Raw genomic sequence first — 19112 nt, 5'->3', positions numbered from 1 at the left:
AACATAGGCAAATTAATAGATGGATTAATATTGGATTCTGACACCACCTTTGGAAGAAATGATGGATTGATAAATAAAGTTACTCTCTCCCTATGAAACATCAAGGGTGGGGGTTCTAAGAATAATGCTTGGATCTCAGAAATTCTTTTGGCCGAAGTAATGGCTACTAAGGAAATTGCCTTCCATGAAAGGAAATTAAGGTCACAGGTAGCTGCAGGCTCAAATGGGGGTTGAATAAGGTACTGCAGCACTAAATTCAGGTCCCAAGGAGGAGAATAATCTTTAAAGGGAGACCTTAAGAGCAGTATGCCTCTTAAAAATAATTTGTTTAACTTACTGGATGCTACAGAAGAACCATTTATCCCAAAATGAAAATCTGATATTGCTAACTGGACTCTAACCATGGAAGAACTAGATCCTTCATCAAACAAATGTAATAAAAGTCCAATATATTATGTATGGGAGCTATAAAAGGTTCATTGTTATGTTTTTTGAGTCTGAAAAACAAATCTTTTCCATTTCATGGAGTATAGTTTCCTGGTGGAAAGTTTGTGGGAAGACATCAAAATATGACAGACAGGAGACAAGAGCATTTGTTGTCTGGTTATCAATGGAAGTAGAGAAGTCAGGCAGTCAGCCTGAGGTCTGCCAAATCTGGGTGTATCATATCTGTTGGGTAAGACAGAAAGTCCGGAGTTAGATCCAGAAACCAAGGTGGTTGAATTAGGTGAGGCCAAAGAAAGGGAAACCACATCTGTTAACACCAATATGGAGCAATGAGGATGATCTTGTTCTTCAACCTAGAAGCTTTCTGAAGGAATTTAGAAATTAAACGAATGGGTGGATATGCGTACAGGAGACAAGGGGGCCAGTCGTGAAGTACAGCATCTCTGGGAGATTCCCCTCTGGGAGATTAGACCAAAGCAACTGCTGCATTTGTTGTTCAGGCGGGAAATTAATAGAATGGAGCAAGTCTGGCACCACTGATGGAAGATCTTGTCTGCAATGTTCTTGTTGAGGGACCATTTGTGGGGTAGAACAATGCAGCTGCTCAATTTGTCTACTATTACATTAGATTTCCCCAGAATATGCATTATTAAAAGAAAGAAGTTGGAAGAGATCACCCACTGCCACACCCTGAACGCTTCTCGACACAATGGGTAAGATTTGGTTGCTCTTTGTTTGTTGATGTACAAGACCACTGATATGTTGTCAGTTTGTATCACACTGGTAAAACAACCACCGACCAACTCCAAGGAAGTTTAAGGCTTTATTGGATAAAAAATGACAACTGGTAACATAAAAACTTAGCGCTTTCACCCGTCCAGCAAGTCGAGCATCATCAGAGAGTACAAGGCACCTAATCCATTCAACTTTTGTAACTTGTTACACCAAAATGCACCACCCCCACATATTTGAAAAGCCCAATCACAACCCTTCAATTAATACTTATGCGTAAATGCAAATAAATAACATCAACATTACTTACTTCCAAAAAACTTGTTAAAACAGCATTACTGACCCCAAAATTTATTATTATATAACAAATATTACTTAATTTAAATATTTTAAAATATTATATAAAAAAATAACACTGTACTCAAATAAAATACGATTTAAGTTTCAAAATACTAGCAACAGAAATGTGTTCATTTATACCAGGTAATCTAGCAGCTTCAAGCCTCAATTGCCATAGACATTCTTTAACCTCTAAACGAGTCTTGTCATCCCCACCTTTTTCATTAAACGGAACCCGAACAATCACAAAAAATAAAAACTTTTTAAAATCAATGCATTTTGTACTATGCATGTAAAGAGCACTGGTCACTTTCCTGTTCCTAATGTCCCTAGCATGCTCTAAGATCCTTACTCTTAATTTCTGAATGGTCTTTCCTACCTAAAATGAGGGGCAACTCATACAGGTAGCGATGTATATGACCACCTTGGGCTGGCGATAATGAATGGATGGCCTAGAAGAATTTAATCTAAACAAATCCACCATTCCAGGTGTCTCTTGCATGTCTGAGTGATTCTTATCTGGTAAGAAACAGACTGATAAAGAATTGACCACTGTGTGGCTAGCATCCATTGAAGAATTCTCATGTAAAATCTGGCTAGCAGCATGTTATTGCTGCCACCACTGATCTTAGGGCTTGAAGGACTAGATGGGCCGAAATCTTTTTGACTTGTGACCTTACTGTTTGGACGCTTGATAGTGGCAGGGATGCAATGGTAGTTTTCATATCAAGAATTGCTCCTATAAACTCTGTGCTCTGGGTAGGTTGTAGATAAGATTTCTCATAGTTTATGGTTGTCCCCAGAACAGAACAAGTCTGGAGAACCTGATTCTTTGCCAATTTGAATTGATTCCTGGTAGGAGCGGATATGAGCCAGTCATCTAAGTATGGAAAAACATGGAATCCCTGCAGTCAGAAATGAGATGCTACTACTGTCATGCATTAGGTAAACACCCTGGGGGCTGTGGTGAGTCCAAAAGGCAGTATTCTGAATTGGTAATGACTGGCTTCCAGATGGAAGCATAAATACTTTTGGAATATCTGTTCATCTTTATATGATAGTACATGTCCCTGAAGGTCTATTGAGCACATCCAGTCGTCCTTACCCAAAAAAGGGAGAATGGACTACATCGTGACCATTTGAAACTTGGTTCTTTGAACTGTCTTCTTTAGTTTGGTGAGATCCAGAATTGGTCTTCAGTCCCCCTGTCTTCTTTGGCACAAAAAAGAACCTTGAGTGAGTTCTGGATTCTATCTAGTCTGGCGGGACCTCTTGGATGACTCTTTTTTTTCTAGCAGTTTTTGTATTTGAATTGCTACTTATTCCATCTGACTGGCTGGAACACTGGGGATTTTTCTTGAGATTGGAGGTGAAAGGGAAAAGGGTATTTTATATCATCTGGAAATAATCCTCAGCACCCAAGTATCTTTTGTAATACCTAGCCAGGCTCTCTGGTACATGGATAATCATCACCTGACTGCCAACAGAGGTGGGCCATCAGGCTTCCTTTCAGGAGCGCTGGTAGGGCTTTTCAAAGAATGAATCTCTGGAACCCAGATTCTGCAGGTCACCTCTGTCACATGGGTGGCGAAGTCCATTAGAGTTCCCTCCTCTGCATCTGGGGAACCTCTTCCATGAGTGTCCTGGAAAGGACCCTGAAACTTATTGAACCACATTTTCTGACCACCTCGCTGATTCCTGGAAAAGGTTTGTTGAGGGGTCAAAAAATGCACACCCACAGCAGCCAGGGTCTTTCCAACCTTCTCACACCTGGAAAGATTGTCTTTTACCTTGGGGCCAAATAAGGATGTACTGTCAAAGGGAGCGTTGAAGAAACAGGACTTGAAGGGCTCCGTAAATTTACAAAAGTGTATCTAGGCATGTCTCCTTATGGAAATGCCAAAATCCACCACTCTTGAGGTTCCATTCGCTATGTTTTATATCAACCTCATGGATGAATTGGACATGGACAAAAGAGTAGTCAGCTGGGAAGTTACAGAGGGCCTGAACTTGCTCAGAAACAGCACCCAAGAGGGTATTTGATAACTACTTAATGAAATCCCTCTGTAATCTTATAAAATGTGTTAAGTAGTTGAGAGACCTCAGCGCAAAGGTGGATGAGGTGTATACATGCTTCCCAAATCTGTCCATCACCTGTGAATCCCTGCTGGGGGGGTGGACAGTGGCACTTTCTTCAGCTAGTTCCTTCTTGGTAGCCGTCACAATGACCATGGCTTCAACAGAGACCCCTTTACTCCAGAACTTCCTGTATGCAGGTGGTGCCATTATCCTGTCCAGTCTCCAAGGAATGGGTTCTATGGTGTCTGGATCCTTCCATGCCTGCCATGAGATCAAGTCAATGAGCTCATCAGCACGTGGAGTCACCCAGGAGGTAGGGAGTCCAGTGCCAAAGGCCTCCAGGAGAACAGATTCCTCAGATATTGGTTTGTTGGGTATCCAGCTACTTCTCTGTTTAAGGATTTCTAGGATGTCTCCAAAGGAGACATCTTTAGGAGGTGACCGTGGGGACCCTTTGCCCACATTGAAATCTGCGCCTTCAGTGATGAACTCCTCTGGAGAGTCTAAATGTGTCTTTTTGCATGTCTTCTTCTTAGGGACATCTTCAGTGGGATGCTCTGGAGAGCTATCACAAGAAGAAATCAAAATTCCCTGTGGGGAAGCCAGGGGTCTTGGTACTGACTGTCCATGTGAAAAGACCTGGTGAAACTTTGAAAGCTGAGACATCAGGAGTGAGCTAGGATCCAAGTGGAGAAGATCCATCTTTTCTGTTTTAGCAGAGAAAACTCTCTTCACAGCCTCAAAGGCAGATCGCCCTGGAGAAGGAGAAGGCCCCAGACCTGAGGAGGCAATCTTTCGGATCTCGGTTCCCCCTGCTCAGAGGACAACAACCTTGAGGTGGAAGCCAGAGTTGAGCTATCCAAAGCCAATGTCCCAAGGCTCATGGATGGCTCCAAAAATCTCAGAGTCAACCGGAACACCTTAGACCCAACGTGGAAGCTTTGGCTCTAAGAGCTCTCTGGATCAGATCAGGTCGGAGCACTCAGAGTGAGCTTCGGATCCAAGGGAAGACAGATCTTTGGATCTGAGGTAGATGGATCCAGATGGCTAGGATCCAAGGACACCAAAACCAGAGGGAGTCATAGGAGGAAACTGCAAAGGGGGTGTAGTACTGGAATGGACCTCCTGACCAAGAGGGGTAGGAGCCAAAGTGACACCCATCCATCTGTGCGCCGAGAAAATTTTTCTTTCCACTATTTCCAGATTTTCTTCAGTAAGACTTCTGGAAGAATGAGTTGACAGGGCTGAAGGGGATTTCAGTCTTTCCAAAAAAGGGGAGGGTACCTGAGAGGGTACCATATCCAGAGAAGGAGAATACCTCATCCAAGGTAAAGAAACAGGTTTAGCTGGACTGGTTAAATTTGGATCAGAGGATGATTGCATCTGATCCAAAGAAGTCAGATGAGGTTTTTTTTTGTTTGTTTCTTTGGATCTGAGTGAATCAGATTATTTTAGTTTTCTCGGGCCCATGGATGAAGTCGGATCCATTTTTTTCCTTTTTCAAGAAGACTCTGAAACTGATGAAGATGAAGAAGCCTTTGGAGATGTTGCTGTGACTTTTGATTTGGGGAAACTGTCTCCAGAAGTGGCCTCTCCAAAGGAAGTGGGAAATAATCCCTTTAATATCAATTTATTTTTACATTCTGCAAGGGTTCAGGGATTAAAAGCATGGTAAATAGAACAGTCTTCTTGCAGATGCAGAGGCCCTAAGCAATAAATGCATAAACTATGCACATCTGAAAGAGGAATTTTATGGCCGGATTTAGAATGTTTCTTAAACCCAGCAGCCCCTTTCTCAGACATGATCTTAACTTTAAACATGACCACCAATGACAGGTCAAAAAACAGTAACAACTAATGTAAATCTACAGTAAAATAAGAAAAATATCTAAAAGATTTTTGTTTTTTTTTTTAGAAAAAAGGGGAAGGACAAGAAACACCAACAACAATACAAAAAGACTACAATAATGTAGAAAGGAAGATGAGTTACTAATGATAGTAACAAAGATGATCAAACTGTTGAGAATGTGGACAAGAGATAAAAAGAAGTTAGGTATTCACCATAATGTCCCATGTTTGTAGTCCATCTCGCCCTTCATTCTTACATATGGGTTCAGAGCCAATCCTCAGCTCCGACTCAGCCAATTACAAAGCTCGAAGTCTCTCAGTTGGCTCGTGGCAAGGTAGGTATCACATAGTGCACTAGTAAGCTCGTGGCAAGGTAGGTATCCCATAGTGCACTAGTAAGAATCCCCACATCTTGTTTGCTGCTGTCTATAAAAGTGATAGAAGGTATTTCCACAAAGAAAAACAAAGATGAAAGGTCTCCAACCCTAGGAAAGATAGACACTATCTTATCTCCAGATCCTCCAAGTAAACATGGACGGGGGTAGGTGGGTGGGTTCGTAAGAATGAAGGGTGAGATGGACTACAAACATGGAACGTTATGGTGAGTACATAACTTTTTATGTTCTGTAGTCCTATTTCGCCTTCATTCTTACATATGGGACAGCGTCCCTAGCACCTTTTTTCGGGTAGCTCACGGAAATATACTCCTAAGAACTGTGGAACCAAAGGAGGCTCTGCCCCTGGAGGCCAAATCCAATTTTTAATGAGCAATGAAAGTATGAGGGGTAGCCCAAGTTGCTGCTGCACATACACATATACTGTCCATTGGAATTCTGGCTTGAAAATCAACAGATGTGGATACAGATCTGGTAGAATGAGGTTTAATTTTAAATGGGAGTTCTTTGCCATTAGAAGAGTAAATAAAAGATATACAATTTGAAATCCAGTTTGATAACGTTATCTTGGAGACTGGCATACCTTTTCTCATCTCCGAAAAGGATACAAACAATTGGTCTGATCTCCTAACTCTTTGGCTCTATGTAGATAGAACCTTAACTGTCTGTGTACATTGAGCTGATGGAACTTATATTCTGCTTTGTTTGAATGATTAGGAAAAAAGACTGGCAGTTCAATAGTTTGATTCATATTAGATTGAGAACAAACCTTGGGGATGAAGGACGGATTTGCTTGCAGCTCTGACACTCTTCTGGCAGATGTAATGGCTACTAGAAAAATGGTCTTTCATGAAAGGAACTTTAAATCACAAGTCTGTGAAGGTCCAAAAGGTGGAGAGGTAAGTTTTGAAAGAACAAAATTTAGATCCCAGGGTGCCTTTTAAAAATGATTTACACAATCTGTGAGCCATAAGATTAGGTTCATATTGTTCCAAATGAAAATTGGAGATAACTGTTAATTGAGCTTTGATTGTAGCAGCAGCTGATCCCCTATGAAAAAGTTTTGTTAGAAATTCTAACACTAAGGGAATGGATGCTGTGTATGGATCTATGTTTTTAGCTTGTGCCCAGAGAGAAAATCTTTTCCATTTGCTAGCATACAATTTTCTCGTAGAAGGTTTGTGAGAAGATGTCAGGATATGTGTAACTGCAGGGGAGAAATCATGAAGCCTGACTAGGGATGAAAGTGGAGCAGCCAGGCTGTCAAGTTGAGGGTGTGGTGACAGGGATGGAACGTGCCTGACATATGCGTCAGAAGGTCTGGTACTGGGTTCAGAGTCCATGGATCATCCAGAAAGTGAGGCCTGAGAAAGGGGAAAAAAATCTGACGAGGCCAGTAAGGAGTGATAAGAATCATTCTGCTTCCAAGGTCTTTGCTTTCTGGATCACTTTCAATATTAGCGGAAAGGGAGGAAAAGCATAAAGAAGTCCCGAGGGCCAATTGTGGACAAGTCCATCTCTCTGTGTCACCCCTGGGGGGGATAAGGGAGAAGTAGCTGCTGCATTTGGTGTTCATTGTGCTTGCAAACAGATTGCAGCAAGGCTATCCCCATTTGTGGAAAATCTATTCCGCGACTTTATGATACAGACACCACTCATGAGGCATCAAGATTGCCCTGCTGAGCTTGTCGGCTATCACATTGGTTGTTCCCAGGATATGCATTGCATCTAGAAAGCGTTGGGAAGATATCACCCACTGCCAAACATGAAGAGCCTCTCGTCATAGGGGGTAGGATCTGGTTCCCCCTTGTTTGTTTATATACCAAAACACTGACATATTGTCTGATTGGATTGCTATTGTCCCTAGAAGAAGAAAGTTGTGAAGAGCTTGCAACGCTAGTAGTACTGCTCTCATCTCTAGGACATTAATATGCAAGTAAGCCTCATGTTCTTGCCATGTGCCTTGGACTGTCCTTCCTAGATAATGCCCCCCCAACCTATCTGGGAGGCATCTGTGGTCACAGTAGCAACAGGCTGGTGAGGAATGAATGGGGTCCCTATCGTTAGTTGACTGGATTAAATCCACCAACAAAGGTCCTTTTTGCAAGATTCTGTTATTAAAATGGAATGAGACAGAGGCAGTTATTGAAGAGACCACTGGGGAAACAGTAGCCATTGTAGAATTCTCATATGTAGTCTGGGCAAGTGGAACTAGAGTTATAGTAGAGGCCATGGCTCCTAGAAGTTTGAGCATTGTCTTCACTTTGACTTTGTGTTGGGGAAGCAGGCTGTATATTTGTTGTCTTAGATTTTGTATTCTGTATGAAGGAAGGTGAGCCATCATTGCAACTGTGTCTATTTCTGTGCCTGTAAAAGTCACATATTGAGAGGGCGACAAGGCAGACTTTTCCCAGTTTATAGTAATCCCTAGCTGAGTGCAGATTCGGATGGCTGAACCCCTGGCTTGTAGAAGTGGGTGCCTGGTGGTGGCAGTCAGGAGCCAGTCATCCAGGTAAGGAAACATTTGGAATCCAAGACATCTCAAGTGAGCCGTTACTACCATCATGCATTTGGTGAAGACCCTGGGGGCTGTGGTGAGACCAAAGGGCAGAGCACAAAATTGGTAACGACTGGCTCCCAGCCAGAAGCATACATGACTCCTTGATGCTCTGTCCATTTTTCTGTGGTAGTATGCATTTTGGATGTCTATGGAGCACATCCAATTGCTTTCCCTAACAGAGGGAGTATAGACTGCAGTGTTACCATTCAGAACTTGGACTGCTTCACTGATTCGTTTAACTTGCTAAGATCCAAAATGGGCCTCCAGTCCCCTGTTCATTTTGGCACTAAAAAGAACCTGGAGTAAGTTCCGAATCGTATCTGGTCTGCGGGGATGGTTTGGATGACTCTCTTCTGAAGCAACTTTTGGACTTCTATAGTCGCTTGATCCCTGTGATTGGGCGTAACATCTGGGATTTTCTTGGTGAGATGAGGTGGAGAAAAGAAGGGTATGGAGTATCCTCTGGAAATTATTCTTTGTACCAACTTGTCTTGTCTGATGTCGTGCCAGGCTTCTGGGTACAAAGATAAGCGACCCATGACTGGCCCCAGAGAAGCACAGTCGGGACCCACTTCATGAGCTCTGATAGGGATGTCCACAAAAGGAATCGCAGCTACCCTGGTTTTGTGGAGCCACCATGGTTTTGTGGACCCCTCCCCCTGCCTCTAGGGTGATGTCTACCATTACTTTCTCCTCTTCTGCCTCTAGAGAAGGAATCTCCTTGTGCGCCTGGGAAAAAATGTCTGAAATTTCTTGAACCACATTTTCCCGCCTCTCTGACCCTTAGGGTATGGTCTAGAAGGGACAGAAAAACATACTCTCATTGCAGTGAGAGTTTTCCCTTGCTGCTCGCATCTGGTGAGTGTGTCTTTTACCTTTGGTCCAAACAGACAGGAACCATCAAGGGGGGTGTTGGTAAATGTAGATTTGAAGGGCTCCACAAAATTACATAAGCGCATCCTGGAGTGTCTCCTAAGGGAAACTCCTGAACCCCCTGACCTGCTCGCTCCATCTGATGCATTAGATATCAGCCTCATGGAGGAGTTAACAATGGAGTTTAAGGCAGACAAATGAGCAGTAACCTTCTCAGGGACTACTTCAGTTAAAGTACCTTGGAGAGTATCTCCTAGCTCCTTTAGGAGATCTCTTTGAAGCCTACTGAAATGGGTGAGGTAATTCAGTGATCTGAGTGTAAAAACTGCTGAAGAGAAGATACGCTTCCTGTATCTGTCCATCGTTCGAGACTCCTTGTTCAGTGGGTGGACAGATGAGGAAGTTTTCACTAGTTCCTTCTTTGTGGCTGCTGCCACCACCATGGCATCTACAGGCACACCTTTAGTCAAAAACTCTTTCTCTTTGGGAGCTGAAAGAAATTTGTTGGGCCTTCTTGGGACTGGTTCCACGGCATCAGGAGTTTCCCACACCTTTTAACTGACTAAATCTAACGGCTCATCGAAAGGTGGAGACACCCAAGCGGCTGAAGGTTGAGACCCGAAAGCCTTCAGGTACACTGACTCCTCATCAAAAGGGGTGACAGTGGGACAGCTGCCTCTTTGTTTCAGGATCTCTAGGATATCTACGAAGGAGATATCATCAGAGGATGACCTAGGGGACCCTTCTGACTCCTTGAGGTCAGTGTCAGAGGTGATGGACTCATCAGAGGAGACTACATGCTTCCTCTTGCAAGTTCTCTTCCGAGGAGGCTCCTCAGAAGGGTATTCTGGGGAGGTCTTGGAAGACTGGGGGCCACCCAATGGGGGCTCCCAAGGCTGAGGATCTCTGCTGTCAAGAGAGAGATGGTGCTAAGAGAGAGAGGTCAGAGCTTGAGGGGAAAGAGCATCGGTACCCTTGTGTGGAGCTGAAGACTTAGACAGAACGCACCTCATCATCTCGGAGGCAGATTTCTCTGGCTCTGAGGACACCCCCGGTTCCAAGGAAACAGAAGTAGGCCTCGGCTCCAGAGCGATCGGCTCCGAGACAGATGTAGGATCCGAGCTCAGCCGAGCCCACGGATCGAGAGGTAGGCTCCGATCCGAAGAAGTTCGGGTCCGAGCATCCCCATAGGGGCCGACTGGTGAGCTTTGGCTCCTAGACACCAAGGACAGCACCGAAGGTGTCGGAGTGGAACTTGGCTCCGAGACAGACAGTAGGAGTGCTGTAACTGACTGTTCCATAACAAGCGGCACCAATAGCTCTGACTCCGGAAGACCGACATGGCTCAGAGGAGGAACAGAAGCAGGTAATATGGCCTTAGACGACTCCAGGACCGACTGGGTCAGAGCCTGCAACAAATTTGCTAGCGCCAATGATTTCAAAAGTCTAAGCACTGCTCTCTCTACATCTTCTTCAGAAAGACTCTTGGAGGATCTGGAAGACAAGGTAGGTGATCGAGATCTCTGTAAAATCGGAGATCTGAGTGTTGGGGACACCAGTAATAAATCTCTAGACCAGCTCCGAGGTAAGAGTTCAGTAGTCGGCTCCGAAAAACTTGGGGCCAAGACTGGGGTGTCAATGTCAATAACCTCGACCAGCTCCGAAGGCAGAGAAGCCGAAGAGGTAGAAGGTTTGTCCAGTTTAGTAATTTTTTGGGGAGGTCCAGATAAAACAGTCAGTGTGGGAGACTGTCTTTTGACTGACTTGACCTTCTCTTTTTTAGAAGAGGGAGACCTGCAATGAGATGATGAAGGGCTGGCTAAATCCTCCTCAAAGGAAGGTTTAAGGAGACCTTTCAAGATCAATTTGTTCTTCCTTTCCTGGAGAACCCGAGAACTAAAGGAGTGGCAAAAGGTGCATGTCTCCTGAAGATGTATGGCTCCCATGCAATAAACACAAATACTATGTTCGTCAGTCAGGGACATTTTTTGAGAACATTTAAGACACTTTTTAAAACCCGAAGGTTTATGATCCTTAGATTCTTTAGACATATTGTCACAAATACAATCACAAAAAGAAGAGAGGACAAGGTCCTCTAACTTAAACGGGCCTAGCCCTGCTCAAGACAAACACTGCACACATGGAAAAACAACAGAAGACTAGGTCCTCTAACTTAAATGGGCCTAGCCCTACTGAGGAAACAACACACAAGGAAAAGCAATAGAGGATTAGGTCCTCTAACTTAAACGGGCCTAACCCTGAAACGAAGGGAAGGTGAGATAAAGAACAAATAAGCAAGCAACAGACAAAAGCTAGAATAGGTCCTAACTAAAAAACGGACCTATGCCTAAGAAAAATTTTAGTAACAAATGGCACACAGGAAAAAGGGATACCAGTAAGAAAACAAGGCCTGCGGAAGCGACGTCCAACAATTGTAGCAACAATTTTCAATATAAGTTAGAAAACACACTAACTACTACTACTAGGCAACAACTGTAAGATATTAATTATAAACTAACTATTTATAGTCAAAAAGAACCACAATAACAATTTGAATAAGCAAAATATCCAACTTGGCCACAGCCAAGAAAGAGAGCACTTCTGAACTCGTAAACGCGGCAAACGAGATCTGGGGATTCTTACTAGGGCACTATGGAATACCTACCTTGCCACGAGCCAACTGAGAGACTTCGAGCTTTGTAATTGGCTCTGAACCCATATGTAAGAATGAAGGCAAGATAGGACCAAAGAACATACAATATTAACTATAGATTCAAGAACTACCGGAAAGTAAGATAAAGGGCAAGGGAGTAAAAGATTAACAGGATGACAGACTTTTATAAGATATATAGAAGATAAATAAGTTTTAAAGCATTTATCATAACCGAAGGTCAAGAGAACCAAAAACCACATCTTTCACTAGAAGCAGCAAATGAGATCTGAAGTAATTGGGGTTGGTGCATTGTGGATAAGGGAAAAGCTCAAGAGTTCTAGGTTGCCACAAGCTTTAGCAATGGCCGAGTCAGATCTGAGGGATCAGATCCAAACACATCAGTTGAGGAGAGAATGAAACTTGACAACATCAGATGCTTAGTTAATTATACAGACAGAATTTGTTTATTTATTTTTCTGGTGTTTATTTATTACTTAATAAAACATAAACATGTTTCTTTAGGTGTTTATATTTGTTTGTATTTTTCTCATTTTTATGGCAATCCTTTAGTATTTTGCTGCTGTTTTAGCCTCTATAACAGCATGTTCACATTTCTTTGCCCATGTGATTTATCACATGACTGTGCAAAGGTTATATCAAGGTTATATCAATTATAGTTATGTACTCACCATAACAATGCATCTCTGTTGTCTGTTTTCATCTTTCCTCAACTAATGGGTCTCGGATCTGAAATTTTATCTATCCTCTACCACTCCGATAGACTTTAAGCTCCGTAGCTTAAGCTCCACCCCTTACTCACAAAGTACAGTTTTGTACCTACCATAAATGTAGATGTTCGAGTGTTCACCCTGCTGCAGTCATCACACTAGGGTTATCCTGTTGTCAGGCGGTCCCACAGTCGGCCGGATTTCCAAAGTCTTGGTCCGACGTCGGTTGCTGTCGCCTCATCCCTGACGTCAGTGCGCCAGGGGTACATATATTGCAACCGACACCATTTTCTTCAGTTTTTCTTGCCCCAGATGTCAGGTGCCCCAAAAAAGGTGATCAAAATTAGTACCAAATGGTGTGAACACTGTACAAACTCAAAATCCCTTCAGCTATAAGCAAATACATCAGTAAGGCATAGCAGAGATTTAGCCAGTAGATCAGAGGGGTTGGAGGGAGGGTAACCTGGACTGCAGCAGGGTGAACACTCGAACATCTATATTTATGGTAGGTACAAAACTGTACTATGTTCATCGTGTTACCCTGCTGCAGTCATCACACTTCGATTGAGTCCTAAAGCTAAGGTAGGGTGGAGGTATCATAGAGGGTTAGTGGAGGCAATGAGGCCCTGCAGAACTGCAGTGGTGAAGCCCGCCCTGGACTTAGAATAAAGAGGTAAGTGTTTGGTGAAGGTGTGTACAGAACTCCAAGTTGCAGCTTCTAAAATTTCCTTGGTAGGAACCCCCCTGAGAAAGGCTGTAGAGGTGGCTGTTGCCCTGGTAGAGTGGGATCTAATGGTAGGAGGAACTGGTTTCCCATGATGGGTATAACAGAAACGTATGCAATGGCCTATCCATTTAGAAATGGTTTGTTTGGATATAGCCCTCCCTTGAGAAGCTGTAGGATAGGATACAAAGAGCTGGTCAGTTTTTCTGAAAGCCTTAGTTTTGTCCAAGTAGTAACGAAGCTGCCTGTGAATGTCCAAGGAATGCAGGAGTCTCTCACCTTTGTTCTGTGGATTGGGGAAGAAAGTGGGTAGGTGGATGGTTTGATTTAAAGCTACACTGGAAACCACCTTAGGCATGAAGGAAGGATTAGTTCGTAGGGAAACTCTGTCTTGATGAAAAATGAGGAAAGGTTCCACTGCCATTAGTGCCTGTAATTCTGAGACTCTCCTCACAGAAGTTATTGCCAGGAGCAGGGCAGTCTTCCAAAATAGGAACTGAAGGTCTGCAGAGAAAGCTGGTTCAAAGGGAGGTAACGTTAGTTTTTCCAGAACAAAGTTGAGGCCCCATGTTGGTGTAGGAGCTCTTCTAGGTGGTCTAATATTTTTTGCCCCTCTGAGGAACTGCCTTAGAAGAGGATGTGAAAATAAAGGTGGATTTGTGTCATAGTGAGCTGAAATAGCTGAAGCATGGATGTTAATTGAGGAGAAGGAAAGTCCTTTGTGCAACATCTCAGCTAAATACTGCAGAATGTGAGGCATATGAGGCTGAGTTGTGTCTTGGCCTTTAGCTTGGTTCCAGGCAGAAAACCTTTTCCATTTGTCCGAGTAAGCCTTCCTGGTGCTTGGCCTCCTGGCTTCCAGAATAACATCCAGAACTGCTTGTGAAAGAGGGGCTGGTTGGATGTTTAATAGATTTGCCATGCAGCCAGGTTTAAGGTTTTTAGCTGGCTGTGTAGAATCTGTTTGTTTTGCTGCGTGAGCAAATGAGGTATTTGAGGCAATATCCATGGTGGGCTGTGAGCCATATTCTTCAATAGCGGGTACCAGTGCTGGCGTGGCCAGTCTGGGGCTATGAGAATCAGTCGAGGTTTCTCCTTTTTGACCTTCAAAAGAACCTTTGTGAGAAGAGGTAATGGAGGAAAGGCATATGCTGTCAGTTTTTTTCAACTGAAGGAGAGAGCGTCCACTTTCCAAGCTTGATGGTGGAATGTCCTTGTACAAAATTTTGTCAGTTGGTAGTTTTGAGGACTGGCAAACAGGTCTATATTGGGAAGGCCCCATTTTTGAGTTATCATTGTAAATATTTGTGGGTCTAGTTTCCACTCGTGGGGATCTTTGATGTTTCTGCTTAGGTCGTCTGCCAATATGTTTTTCTGTCCTGGCAGGAATTGAGCTTGTAACTGGACTTGGTAGGCCAGAGCTGTGTTCCATAAGATTATTGCTTGCCTGCAAAGAGGGTAGGAATGTGTGCCCCTTTGTTTGTTTATGTACCACATTATTGTGGTGTTGTCCGTCTTTATTGCAAGTTGTCCTGGATGTAGTAGATCCTTGAAGGCTGTCAGAGCTTTCTGTACAGCTAGCATCTCTTTTTGATTTATGTGCAGTTTTCTTTGTTCTGCAGTCCATAGGCCTTGAATGCATTGCCCTGCCATGTGTGCCCCCCCAGGCATAGTCTGAAGCATCTGTTGTGATAGTTTGCCTGGTTGGGGGCAAGGTGAAAGGCTGACCCTTGTTGAGGTGACATGCCTGTGACCACCACAGAAATTCCTGTTGAAGGCAGGGAATGACAGATATCACTGTGTCCAAGCTGTGGCTGTGTTGAGACCATACGCTTTTTAGGTACCACTGTAATTTCCTCATATGCAGTTTTGCAAATGGTATTATCAGAATGCAAGATGCCATGAAGCCCAAAGCCTGCAGAATTTTTCTTGCAGTTAATTGGGTCTTTGTTGCCATTGTCTTGAAATATTGAGTCAGTTGTAGTTGCTTGTCTGGTGTAAGATACGCCTTCTGGGCCGTTGTGTCCAAGCTGGCACCCAGGAATGTCATTTTTTGTGAGGGTACTAGTTTTGACTTCTTTTCGTTTACTGTGGACCCCAGACAATTTAGTAGATGCTTCACAAAAGTCAGATGATGTAAGAGAATGTCCTTTCTTTCTGCTTGGATGAGGCAGTCGTCCAGGTATGGATATATTTGAATTCCTCTTTGTCTGCAGTATGCAATTACTGGTGCCAGGCATTTTGTGGAAACTCTGGGCGCAGTAGATAAGCCAAAGGGCAGTGCAGAGAATTGATAATGGGTTGAACCTGCAATGAAACGGAGGTATCTTCTGCAACTTTGTCTGATAGGGACATGCAGGTATGCCTCCTTGAGGTCCAACGTTACCAGCCATGCTTCTTTGCCCAACATGGGAAGTAGCTGCTGTAGTGTTAGCATCTTGAATTTTGGGATTTGTAAGTAAGTGTTTAGAATTGAAAGGTCCATAATTGGTCTCCAAGCATTGTCCTTTCTGGGTACTAGAAAGAGCCTTGAGTAAAATCCTTGGCCTTGCTCTTGAGTCGGTACCCGTTGAATGGCTCTCATGGCCATGAGAACTGTAATTTGTTTTTGAGCCTCTGCCCTTTGAGTTTGTGGCAGGTTTGGCATTCCTCTTTTCATTGGCAAGGTGTGAAAGTGGAATCTGTATCCTCGTAAAATTATGTCTAGGACCCATTTGTCCTTTGTGACCATGTGCCAGTTGTCTGCAAAAAGTGCTAGTTTTCCCCCCAAGGGGGCTGACAAAAGAGTTTTGTTTGGCCAGCTGAGGTGCAAGTCATTGAGTTTGCCTTCTGGTGGGTTGAGACCTGTCTTCTCCTCCCTTCTGGGTTGGAGTGCCCCATTGGCAAGGTTTATACTGGGCTTGTGGTTGTCCTCTGCCCCTTGGGCGCCTGTATTTACCCCTCTGAGGTCTGTCAGTGGCTGGAAAGGACCAATTTTTTGTTGGCCAGTTTCTGCTGAAGCGAGGGGGTTGTACTTGTAGGAAATCTTTGACTGTCTGCATTGATTTCGCCTTATCTTCCATTTTCTTTAAAACTTCTTCTGCTTTAATTCCAAAAAGAACATCCTGCTGTAAGGGAGCATCTAGTAGTTTTGCTTTAACATGATCAGGCAGACTTTGTTCCTTTAACCAGGCATGCCTACATATAACTGATCCAGTGACAGCTGCTCTGCAGGAGGCCTCCAAAGAATCAAACCCACATTGTAAGGTATGTTTGCCCACCTGCTCGGTGGCGTGCAACAAATCCTGTACGTCTTTCAATTCAGATTGTTGAGGGAGGGAGGTTATCTTTTGTTTTAACTGAGAGATTAGAAATTGCTGATACTTAAGCATATGAAATTGACAATTTAGTGCTCTCATAGCTAATGTGGCTGAGGTGTAAACCTTTTTCCCCCACCTGTCTAGTGCTCTTGAGTCCCTCTCAGAAGGTACTGGGTTTTTAGCCATGGAAGCCTTAGCCCCCCTGGGACCCTGGGAGATAGTCTCTGGGTCAGCTACTGGGCTTTTGTAAAGAAATTTGTGGGAATCAGGTACTCTGTAGTATCTGTCAGGCTTAGCCGGAGCAGGAGGTAGAGAGTCTGGGTTGAAACTGGATTCTAAATACACATCATCCACAATGTCCAAAACAGGTGGGATGGCTAGAGGTCTGTGTTGGGGGAGTAAAAGAAACTCTCTGAGCCTTTTCTTGGAATCAGAGTAATCCTGACCTTCCCAGTGAAAATGTTCCCTCATAGTGTGCAAAGTTTCCCCAAAAGAGTAGTCTTCAGGAGGGGCAGCTGAGGGAATAGAGTCCTCAGCATCAGAATCTTCATAAGGAGAGTAGGAATAGTCTTGGTCCTCAGAGGAATCCGAAGAAATAGACAGTTGCTCAGAGGAAGCAGAATCTTCCTCTTGTCTAGGCCTTTTGTCAGGAGGAGGCTGTGAACCCCTGATAAGAGATATCAAATCTTCAGCCATTTTGAGCATCTGTTTCTTAGGCATAGGGCCTTGAACAGGAGACTGAAGTGTAGTCTTTTTAGATTTAGAAGGAGTCTTTGACTTAGAAAACGTTTTGACTGTGAGAGTCGTCAGTCTGAAAACGCCTTCAGAAACCGATGACGTTTCAGAAGCACCGATGTCCTCAGAAGGTAAATCGTCGGAAGGGCCTGAAGTAAAAGGCTGCGTCGACCTAGTACATTCCGTCAAAGTATCCATAGCGGTCTCGGTTTCCAGAACTGCGGTAGTCAGGGGCTGCGTCGGAGCCTCACTGATAACCGGAGAACCGGAGACCGGATCAACCGAGGCCTCGGAATCGGGCTTAGGCCTGGGCTGTCGGTCCTTGTCCCTGCACTTTTTGTGCACGCCGGTAGTCGGTAGCTCCGACGGCATGTTATAGTTAAATTTTCTACCAAAATAGTGTTGTGCGAAATCAAATTGCCTTTTAATAGTACGCTTATTAAACCTAGCACAAAAACGACAAGAAGTGACGTCGTTATCAGGGTCTAGGCAAGGTATGCAATAAGAATGAAAATCCTTATGAGGTATTTGCTTCCCACAAGAAATACAATTGTTAACTTTTTCTGACATCGGTCTGAGGCAAAAAAAGTTTCCCCAACGGGGTACTTAGCTTTATAGAAGACTTCGGTCTGAAATTCAAATTCGACAATCTCGGTCTGGTAGAGTCAGCTTTAGGATGTTTGGGTAATGATAGTCCTTTGCTTTTGTAAATAAAGACAATACAGTTAGTCAACTGGCTAAGGTTATTTTTCATACTGCTTTGCTCAAATTAGCCTTAGAAAAGGAGAAAGTTTTGGGAAGAAGGCTGGTAGTTAATTGACTGGTTAAGGTTTGTTTCTGACACCACTTAGGCAGGAAGGGTTAGTTAGTTCAAAGGGATACTCTGTACAATCTGTCCTTATGAAAAATTAGGCAAGGTGGCTGGGAAGAAAGTGCATGTACCCCTGATACCCATATAGCTGATATAATGGTGACCAGGAAAAGTGTTTTCCAAGATAAATACTTTAATTCTGCCCTGGCTGCAGGCTTGAAAGGGGTGCTGAGTAAGGCATGAAGGATAACTGAAAGGTCCCAAGGAGGGATAGGGTCCTTAACAGGAGGCAGAAGCAACAAAGTGTCAGAATGGGCAATGAAGATAACCTTTGCTCTTCCACAGTAATGCTTTCTGAATAATCTTGAGGATGAGAGGAGCTATACGCAACACATATACTAGACCGGAGGGCCAGTCGTGAAATTGAGAGTCTCTCCATGACTCCCCCTCTAAGGGAATCAGGGCAAAGGACTGCTGTACTTATTACTGAGGAGAAAAGCAAACAGGTTGCAGCATGGCTGACTCCATCAGTGAAATATCATTTTCACCACTGACTGACTGAGAGACCACTTGTAAAGGAGTAAGTTGGACTTGCTCAGTTTGTCTGCTAGCATGTTAGTTTTCCCCAGAATATGCATTAAGAGGAAGCAGTTGGAAAAGATGACCCATTGCCAAACACTCATTGCCTCCTGACACAATGGGTAGGATCAGGTCCCCCCTCCATTTGCTGATATTTCTGAAACAGACATGTTGTCCATCTGAATAGTAATCAACCCTACAGGGAGAACATCTTGGTATGTCTGCAAAGCTTATAGGACTGCTCTAATTTTTAGGAGGTTAATGTAAAAAACTGGCTTCTGTCTGGGATCATGTGCCTTGGACTGTCCTT

The 19112-nt window shown here is 43.7% G+C and overlaps 1 protein-coding gene across 1 annotated transcript in view; it reads right to left on the bottom strand.

The window, feature by feature from the left end:
- Positions 1–19112, bottom strand: part of LOC122816787 (dynein axonemal heavy chain 8-like) — a 9517065-nt gene that overhangs the window by 3910168 nt on the left and 5587785 nt on the right. The gene's annotated exons all lie outside the window — the stretch shown is intronic.

This window comes from Protopterus annectens, chromosome 1.part1 (assembly GCF_019279795.1).
Source record: "Protopterus annectens isolate FY-2018-M chromosome 1.part1, PAN1.0, whole genome shotgun sequence".
In the NCBI taxonomy this organism is placed as follows: domain Eukaryota; kingdom Metazoa; phylum Chordata; order Ceratodontiformes; family Protopteridae; genus Protopterus; species Protopterus annectens.
Note: the sequence above shows the minus strand (reverse complement) of the source record. Positions and strands in the feature narration are given on the sequence as shown.